The sequence below is a fragment of the Marmota marmota genome, unplaced genomic scaffold (assembly GCF_001458135.2).
Source record: "Marmota marmota marmota unplaced genomic scaffold, marMar, whole genome shotgun sequence".
Lineage (NCBI taxonomy): Eukaryota > Metazoa > Chordata > Mammalia > Rodentia > Sciuridae > Marmota > Marmota marmota.
In genome coordinates this window covers 1,464,105-1,473,517 of record NW_026000208.1, presented here as the reverse complement: position 1 = coordinate 1,473,517, position 9,413 = coordinate 1,464,105, and positions in this window count along the sequence as shown.

Sequence of the window (9,413 nt, the reverse complement as noted above, 5' to 3'; positions counted from 1 at the left end):
AAAAATCCCACAGCGAGAAACAACCAAATTAAAAATGGGAAATACATCCGAATGGACATTTTTCAATAAAAGACATACAAATGACTAACAGGTAGATTTAAAAAAAAAGGTTCAACCTCACCAATCCGGGAAATGCAAATCAAAACCAAAATTAGGTATCACCCCACCCAAGTGAGGATGGCTAACATCTAAAAAACAAATTAAACAAATGTTCATAAGGGTATGGAGAAAAGAGAACCTTTGTACACTGGTGGTGAAATGTTAATTACTATAGCCAATATGGAAAAAAGTATGGAGGTATCTCAAAAATTTAAAAATCGGACTGCCATATGATTGAGCAATCCCAATATTAGGAACATATTAAAAGGGAATGGAATCAGTATGTAAAAAAGACATTTGTTTTTACCATATCCAATGTAGCACTAATCACAATAGCCAAAAGTGGGAAAAAGAAGTGTCTACCAATGGGTGCATGAATTGAAAAAATGTGGTTCATACACACAATGGAATACCATCAAACCACATAGAAGAATTAAATCTTGCTATTTGCCAGAATGTGGATAGGAGTGGAAACAATTATGTTAAGTGAAATAAGCAAGGCACAGGAAGACAAGTACTACATGGTTGTACTCACAGTGGAATAAGTATCGATCTCATAGAAGTTGAAAACAGAAATTCATAAGTTACAGTCATATGGAAGCAAGAAGTTCTGGTGAGCTGTTGCTCAGTGGGGTGACTATAGATAATAAAATATACTGTACCTTTTAAAAAGCTAGAAGAAAGATATTGAATATTTTCACCACAAATAAATGCAAATGTTTATGGAGGGATATTTTAATATGATTTAAACAAAAGACCTGACAAGAATAGCTTAGAGGAGGAAAAGTTTATTTTGGCTCATGGTTTCAGATATTAAGTCCACAGGTAGTTGACTCTATAGCTCTCTGTGGGCCCAAGGTGAGGCACACTATCATGGCAGTTGGGCACAACAAGGGAAAGCAGTCTAGAACAGCACATTAAGAAATCAGAGACCCTCACACACACCAGGCACAAAATACAGACCTCAGAGTCACACCCCCAGTGAATTATTAGGTTATATTTCTCATAATCTAATTATTTCCACCTTTGAAAATTCTTGCAATGTCTCACACATGAACTTTTGGGGGATACCTCATATCGAAACCCCAACATTCTGTCCCTGGTCCCTGAAAGCTCATGCCCATCTAAATGCAATATGCATTTAGCACATTTGCAAGACTCCCTGTAGTCAAAACAATTACAGCATTACCCAAAATTCCAAGCATGAATCTCCTGAGACTTAAGGCAGACTCTCAGTGTGAGCCTTTTAGAAATCCAAAGCAAATAATATATATTCAACATATAACAGCACAGTATAAACATTTTCATTCCAAAAGGGAGAAATTGGGTCATAAAAAGAAGGGATGGGACCAAACCAAGACCAAAATCCAGCTGGGCAAACAAGTCCTGTAGATTAATATTCAGCATCTGGGGCAGCTGGCATTGTGACATTCTCTCCAAGGGACTGTACAGCTCTTTGCCTATGGCCTTGCTGGTTTTAGCCTCTCTCTTGTTTTGTTTCTGCCTGATTCCTGCAGTTTTTCACAGCAGACATTCCATGGTACTGGCATTTCTTAATCTCAGGGATCTCCACTGAAGCTTGATGTTCCTTCTCACCTTATATCTAAATCATAATAAGAATAAAGATTTAAAAAACATATGTTCACCTCTATAGCATTTGACAAACAAAAAACCCAATCATGGTGAGAACACTGAAAACATTTGTCATAGAACATTCATCGTTTATTTGGCATAGAGAGAACATTCATCCTTTAAAAAAAGAGCATCCAGGGGTGGGGTTGTGGCTCAGAGGTAGAGCACTTGCCTGGCATTTGTGAGGCATTGGGTTCAATCCTCACCACCACATAAAAATAAAGTAAAGGTATTGTGTCCACCTACAACAAACAAATAAATATTTAAAAGAGAGCATTCACAATGAGCTTATATAACAATTATTTACAGTATCCTGATGTTAGTAATTTTCCTAAGATTTGAAATATGACATGGATGTTCAGTTTACTGGTTCAACATTGTCTGGATAAGTTAGTCTAGAAAAATATATAAGACATTAAGATCAGAAAGGGCATGTCAAACTATATTAATGTGAATGACATGCTCTTATGTATAGAAATTCCTAATATACTAAATGAGATTAAAATAAAAATGAGTTCACAAATAATTCAGTATAAAGGGTCAATAAAATCCACTATAATCCTATATACTAGCAATAAAAAATGAAAACTCAGAAAAAAAACATTTATATTAACAATAGCATAAAAAATGAAATATACTTTATACATAAAGGCAAAATTCACTGTGGCATATTTATATATACATATATATACTGCATAACTTTCAGTCCACTTCTTCTCTTTTCTGGTCTAATCCTCCTTCCATCTCAATCCCCTTCCTCTGCTCCATTGGTTTCACTTCTATGTTTGTGGGATATCCTGCCCACTTTTTTCTCCTTATTTTGATCTAGTTTCTGCATATGAGAGAATATATTTAACCCTTGACTTTCTGAATTTGTTTTCTTTCACTTAGCATGTTCTCCAGTTCTATCCATTTACCAGAAAATGCCACAATTTCATTCTTCTTTATGTGTGTAAAGCACCAATTAAAAAAAAAAAAAACCAAAAACAAACAAACAAACAAACAAAAAAACTATAATAGAAGGAAGACCAGTAGAATAGAGGAAGTGACATGGGAGGGAAGGAGGGAAGAGAAAGTACTGGGGACTGAAATGAAGCATATTATATTCTATGCATGTATGATCATGTCAAAATGAACCCCATTATTAGTTACAACTATAATAAACTGATAAAAAAAAAAAAAACATTTAAAGGGGCTGGGGATGTGGCTCAAGTGGTAACACGCTCGCCTGGCATGCGTGCGGTGCTGGGTTCGATCCTCAGTATCACATACAAATAAAAATGTTGTGTCCACCGAAAACTAAAAATAAATATTAAAAATTCTCTCTCTCTCTCTCTCTTAAAAGAAAAACACATTTAAAAATCAACCATAAAATAAAAGAGGAAATATGCTTAGGAATAAATTAAACAAAATATAGCTGATATAGTTATAATAAAAATTTCAAAATCTACTCAAAGAAATCAAATTCTAAAAATTAAAAAAAATCATATGGCTATTGATCAGATGGCTTAATATTTTAGAAAACCAATTATTTCCAAATGGCTATACAGATTCACTATAACTTCTATAGAAATACTGGCTTCATTTTAAAGTTTTTTTTTTCCCCAGTAATTGGCAAGATGATTTTAAATTTCATTAAGAAATGCAAATGCTGCAGAAGAGACAAAGTGATGTATAAAAAGAACAAATCTGGAACACTAAACTCATAGTTCTTAATTTCAAAACTTTCTACAAACCAATAGTATTGAAGACACGGTGGTATCAATTACATATAAACATGCAATTCAATGGAATAGTATTGAGCATCCAAAAATTAATGCTTACACTTATAATCAATTGATTTTATAGGGCAGTCACTTTAATTAAATATGGAAAATACTTTTAAAGAAAATTTTTAATGTCAAGTCCATATTTACATGCAAGATGGACCCATTTACATTATACACATAATTGACTCAAAAAAAAGTAAGAGACTCAAAAAATGTAAGACTTAAATGTAATAGTTAAAACTACAAAGTCCATAGACTATCATATGGCCTTAGGTAAAATAATGGATTCTAATATGACACCTAAATACAAGTGACAGTGGGAAGGAAAATGAACTTCATCAACTTAATAACTTCTGTGATTCAAAGGGCAACATTGAAACAACCCAATGCATGGGAAAATATGCATGATATGATTGAAATGCATGAAATGATATGATTGAGGTCTATTATATAGAATACAGAAAATATCCTTATATTCCTAAAATAAACAGAAACATATCCTAATGAAAAGTGAGTGAATAAATTGTTTGAATAGACATTTCTCCAACAAAACTATGAAAATGTCCAATAAGTCCATAAAAATATTTAACATTTTTAATCCTCAGTAAAATGAAAATTTAAAACATTAAAACATACAGTTTACAAATATTGAAGGCATATTAATAAATGAATAAATCCAGTTTGAAAAAACTACATATTATGTAATTTCATTTATAGGACACCAGGGAAAGGGTAAAAATCACAGAGATAGTAAAAGGATGAGAAACTACTAGTGGCTCAAAAGTGTAATGTTCTAGGTGGAAACACAGCAAATCTCTTTGGAACAGTGAAATTATTCTCATATGATAATGTATAATGTGTTAATAATATTTTTCAAATCCTATAAAACTTTACAATAAAAGAGTGAACCTAAAAGTTTGCATATAAAAAATTATTCAGTAAGTTGGAGGATCCCAAGGAAGAATGCAGACAAAATAATATAGTATTAAAAAAAACCCACATTCAAATAACATTGATCAACAAATTACCTAACTAACCTAGGAAATAAGGGAATATTCTAAGTTTAATGGCCACAGGATATGTACATAATCAATGTATTTTAGCTTCTAAAATATTTTCTACATTAATAATATTATAATAAAATATTTTCCAATTAATAATTATTGATTATTAAATCTAAAAACACTATATATGTATTTTAGGACTCCATTATTAAGTAAATAAGGACAACTTTCTCACTGTTATGTGTAAGTTGCACAAATGATTAAATCAATTCATGTGTTATTAGATTAGAGTGGTACTGATGTAATTAATAAGAAGTCATATTTAACTACATGCTAATATATATGGACAATGTAAAATATTTTACATATGTGTCTATGTATGTTAGGATATATATTTATATTCTTTTGCTCCTTCAAATCAGATTAGATAGTCCAATAGTAAAAACTAATATACCCACTGCTTAGATCTTTGTAATACCATTCACAAAAAAAAAAAAAAAAAAGAACTATGGAAGGAGTGATGACTATTTAGTTTGGGCAAGCAGTAAACACAATTATTCTGAAGAATTTTGCAGTGCCAGAATGTGAAAAAAAGGTTAAATAACAACAGAACCCATGAACCAATGAACCATACAAACAATATCAAACTGCAATGATGTGATATTTCAAGCTGATACATGTTCAACAATGGGACAATATGAGCAACAAAAATGAACAAGCTAGTATAATTGGAGTATAGTAGAAATGTACATCTTTTCATATTAATATTACATCTTATATAAATAATTAGTAAAATAAATATATAACAAATATCACAGACTAGACAAATTGTCCATGGCGAAGAAATAAAAATGATCTATGTAGAATGTAGAAGCATTGTTTATAAAGTAAGTGGAGAATGATTCTCTACTTTTTACAAATATGATGTGCATACTGACTTCTTCCAAAGCACAACATGGAAGGGCAAAAAGTTAATTTTACTGTGAAGAAACATGACCATAACTATCTTGTCTGGGTGATGAAATTAACAGAGCACAACATACACTAGTATGGCAGTATGTAAAAAAGTGGATGTGTAACCGATGTGAATCTGCAATATGTATATGGGGTAAAAATGGGAGTTCATAATCCGCGTGAATCAAATGTATGAAATATGATATGTCAAGAGCTTTGTAATGTTTTGAACTAATAATAAAAAATATAAAAAAGAAAAAGCATTTTGATATGATATAATGAGAATGGGAATAGTGTCTTACTTCTGCAGTTTTCTTCCCCATAATTGTCATTCCTTGTTTGACTACGAGAAAAAATGTGAAACCTGAAGTGAGGGAGGTCAACGTTATCAAAAACAAGCAAAATCTGAGAGACTGTTACTACTGAAGGATGCAAAGGAAACATGATATCTAAATGTATTGTGGAATACTGGAAAATAAAACAGTTATTACATGAAAAGTAAGGAAATTTGATTGATGTTTGTATTTAAGTGAATGAAAATATATAATGTTGGATTGATAATTGTGACAAATGTCACACACTAGTAAGTTGTTAATGTGATAAACTGTGTCAAGTATACATAAATTACCTGTACTAGCTTTACAAATGTCTTGGAAATATAAAACTATTCTAAAATAAATCAATCAATCTCTCTCTCTCTCTCTCTCTCTCTCTCTCTCTCTCTCTCTCTAACTTACTGTCAAGCTTAATAAACAGAATACTATCAACATTATTTGATGCCTCCTCACTGCATCTCACCACTTCTATTCTCCTTCTTATCTGCTGAAGTTTATACTGTTTTTACTTTTTTTTTATGGTACCAGAGATTAAACCCAGAGGCACTTAACCAATAAGCCATATCCCCAACACTTTTTTGTATTTATTTAGAGAGAGGATCTTGTTGAGTTGCTTAGCAACTTGCTAAGTTGCTGAGGCTGGCTCTGAATCTCAATCCTCCCACCTTAGCCTCCTGAGATGTTGGGATTAAAGGTGTGTACCACCACACCCAGCTTTACTGTTGTTTTGAATTCTCTGTCATTATCCTAGTATTATTTATTGTAATTTCCCTCCAAATTGTATTTCTAAATATGATTTTGTACATTTTGTTTCTCATCCTCAAATATCAGTAAGTATAAAGGTCTAAATCAATACCTAAATCTAGTCAATTTATGAGAAGCCATCAGACACATTAAGATTGTCGGACATCTTACAAAATGACTGACCAGCTGTTTTCATAAGAGTAAAGATCATAAAAAATAAGTGAAGATTGAGAAATTATTGCAGAATGGACAGAGCTAATGTGGCAGATCAACCCTAAAATGTCACCCACTATTTACCACTTGTGCTAGCTTTTCACTGCTGTGACAAAAATGCCAGACAAGAAAAACTTATAGGAAGAAAAGTCTATTTTAGTTTCTTGGATTCAATGATTCAGTCCATGGTCAGTCACATCATTTATCTGGGTCAAATGTGAGGCAGAATATTATGAAGAATGGTGTGGCAGAGGAAGGCTGTTCTGCTAATGGCAGCCAGGAAACAGAAATAAAGGGGAATGGGCCACAGAGAAGATGAACCGTTCCAGGGCATGACCCCTGTGACCCACCTCCTCTAGTCATGCCTCACTTGCTTACAGTTTCCACTCAGTCGATTCAAACTAGGATGGACCGATTAGGTTACAGTTCTCATCATCTAATCTTTTCACCTCTGAATATCCCTAATGCAGGAGCTTTTGGGGGATATCATATCCAAGCCATAACCCAATCTCTTGGTATATAGAAGTTTGTATTTTAATTTCTTGCTGTGAAAGTGAGTATAAATTTTGACTTGATTTGAAACAGAAAACTGCAAAATTGATGGAATATAATGTGGATAATTTTGTTATATAATTTTGTGATTTGTTTTACTAATCAATTCTCCACCTTGATGGTTTTGAAGAAATATTATTCCGTGGACTAGAATGCCACAGTCTAAGGAAACAAATGGAGTCACTGATCAAAAATTAGGAAGGTGCTGAGGCTCTTGGTTCACTAGCTTGTTGTACAGTCTGGAATTTACATTTACAAATAAGCTAATCTTTTTTCCAATCAAAGAATATTGCTTCGGATTTACTGTGACAATTTTTGAAAACAGGATAATCTTAATTTCCTATCTCTTATCCCTTTTTTTATTGTTTTCAGGCATATCATATATATGTATGTATGAGCATAAAACAATACCTAATCAAACATATTCACATACATTCTTGCCATTGTTATTATTACCAAGTTGTTATCTCTTATATGAATTAGGAATATAAAAAAATCGACCTAATGTTACTAATAAGTAAAAGAATAGTGAATACATATTGAAAAAAGAGAGAACTGAATCATATAAAATGGTCAATTAAATCCGAAAAATAATAGAAGAAATGGAACAAAGATCAGAAGAATTGGAAGAGAGTAATAAATATAGTGTATATGAATACATCTATTTTTTTTTCTTTTATTTATTTATTTTTATTATTAGTTGTTCAAAACATTACAAAGCTCTTGACATATCATATTTCATACATTTGATTCAAGTGGATTATGAACTCCCATTTTTACCCCGTATATAGATTGCAGAATCACATCGGTTACACATCCACGTTTTTTTTTTTTTTTATTGGTTGTTCAAAACATTAAAAAGCTCATGAATACATCTACATGCAACATCAAATGCAAATTAAATGATGTGTCAGAGTAGAAGAAACTAGTCTCAAGAACAGGTATCTCTATAAGAAATTCACTTTAAATATAAAGACACATAGGTTAAATATAAGTAGGTGGCACATTATATTAGACATAATTATAACACACTAATTACAACAACAATAATAAAAATGATAGAAGAAGGATAAGTAGAATATAGTAAGCAGATCAGTGGGAGGAAGGAAATGAGGGAAAGGGACAGGACTTTTAAAATTTAAAAGAATATAAACTAAAAAAAATGAGAAATTATATCCCATGTGATTCAAATGTATGATATGTCAAGGTCATTGTACTGTCATGTGTAACAAATTAAAACAAAATAAAAAAAAAGAATATAAATAAATAATATTGATAAACCATTGGCCAAACTAATGAAGAGAGAGAAAACTCAAACTATTTAAATTCATGATGAAAAACAAAATATCACAACAAACACTAATGAAATAGATGATAATCAGAAACTATTCTGAAAATTTATACTCTAATAAAATTGAAAATTTTGAAGACATTGACAAATTTCTAGAGTCATATGACCTACCCAAACTGATTCAGGAGGACATTAAAAATTTAAACAGATTAATTTCAAGCAATGAAATTGAAGATGCCATCAAAAGCCTACCAACAAAGAAAAGCCCAGGACCATATGGATTCTCAGCCAAGTTCAAGACCTTCAAAAAAGAACTAACATCTATCCTCCTCAAATTTTTCCATAAAATAGAAAAGGAGGGGATCTTTACAAACTCATTATATGAAGCTAATATCAACCTGATACCAGACACATCAAGGAAAGAAAATTTCAGATCAACATCCCTGGTGAACATAGATGCAAAAATTCTTAATAAAATACTGGCAAACTGCATACAAAAAATTATTAAAAAGATAGTGCACCATGATCAAGTGGGGTTCATCCCAGGGATACAAGTTTGCTTCAACATATGGGAATCAATAAACATATTTCATCACATTGATAGGCTTAAAGACAAGAATCATATTATTATCTCAATAGATACAGAAAAAAAGCATTTGAAAAAGCACCCATGTTCAAAACACTAGATAAACTAGGGATGGTAGGGACATATCTCAATATTGTAAAAGCTCTATATGCTACACCAAAGGCCAACATCATTCTAAATGGAGAAAAATTGAAAGCATTCTAAAAACTGGAAGAAGACAGTTATGCTTTCTTT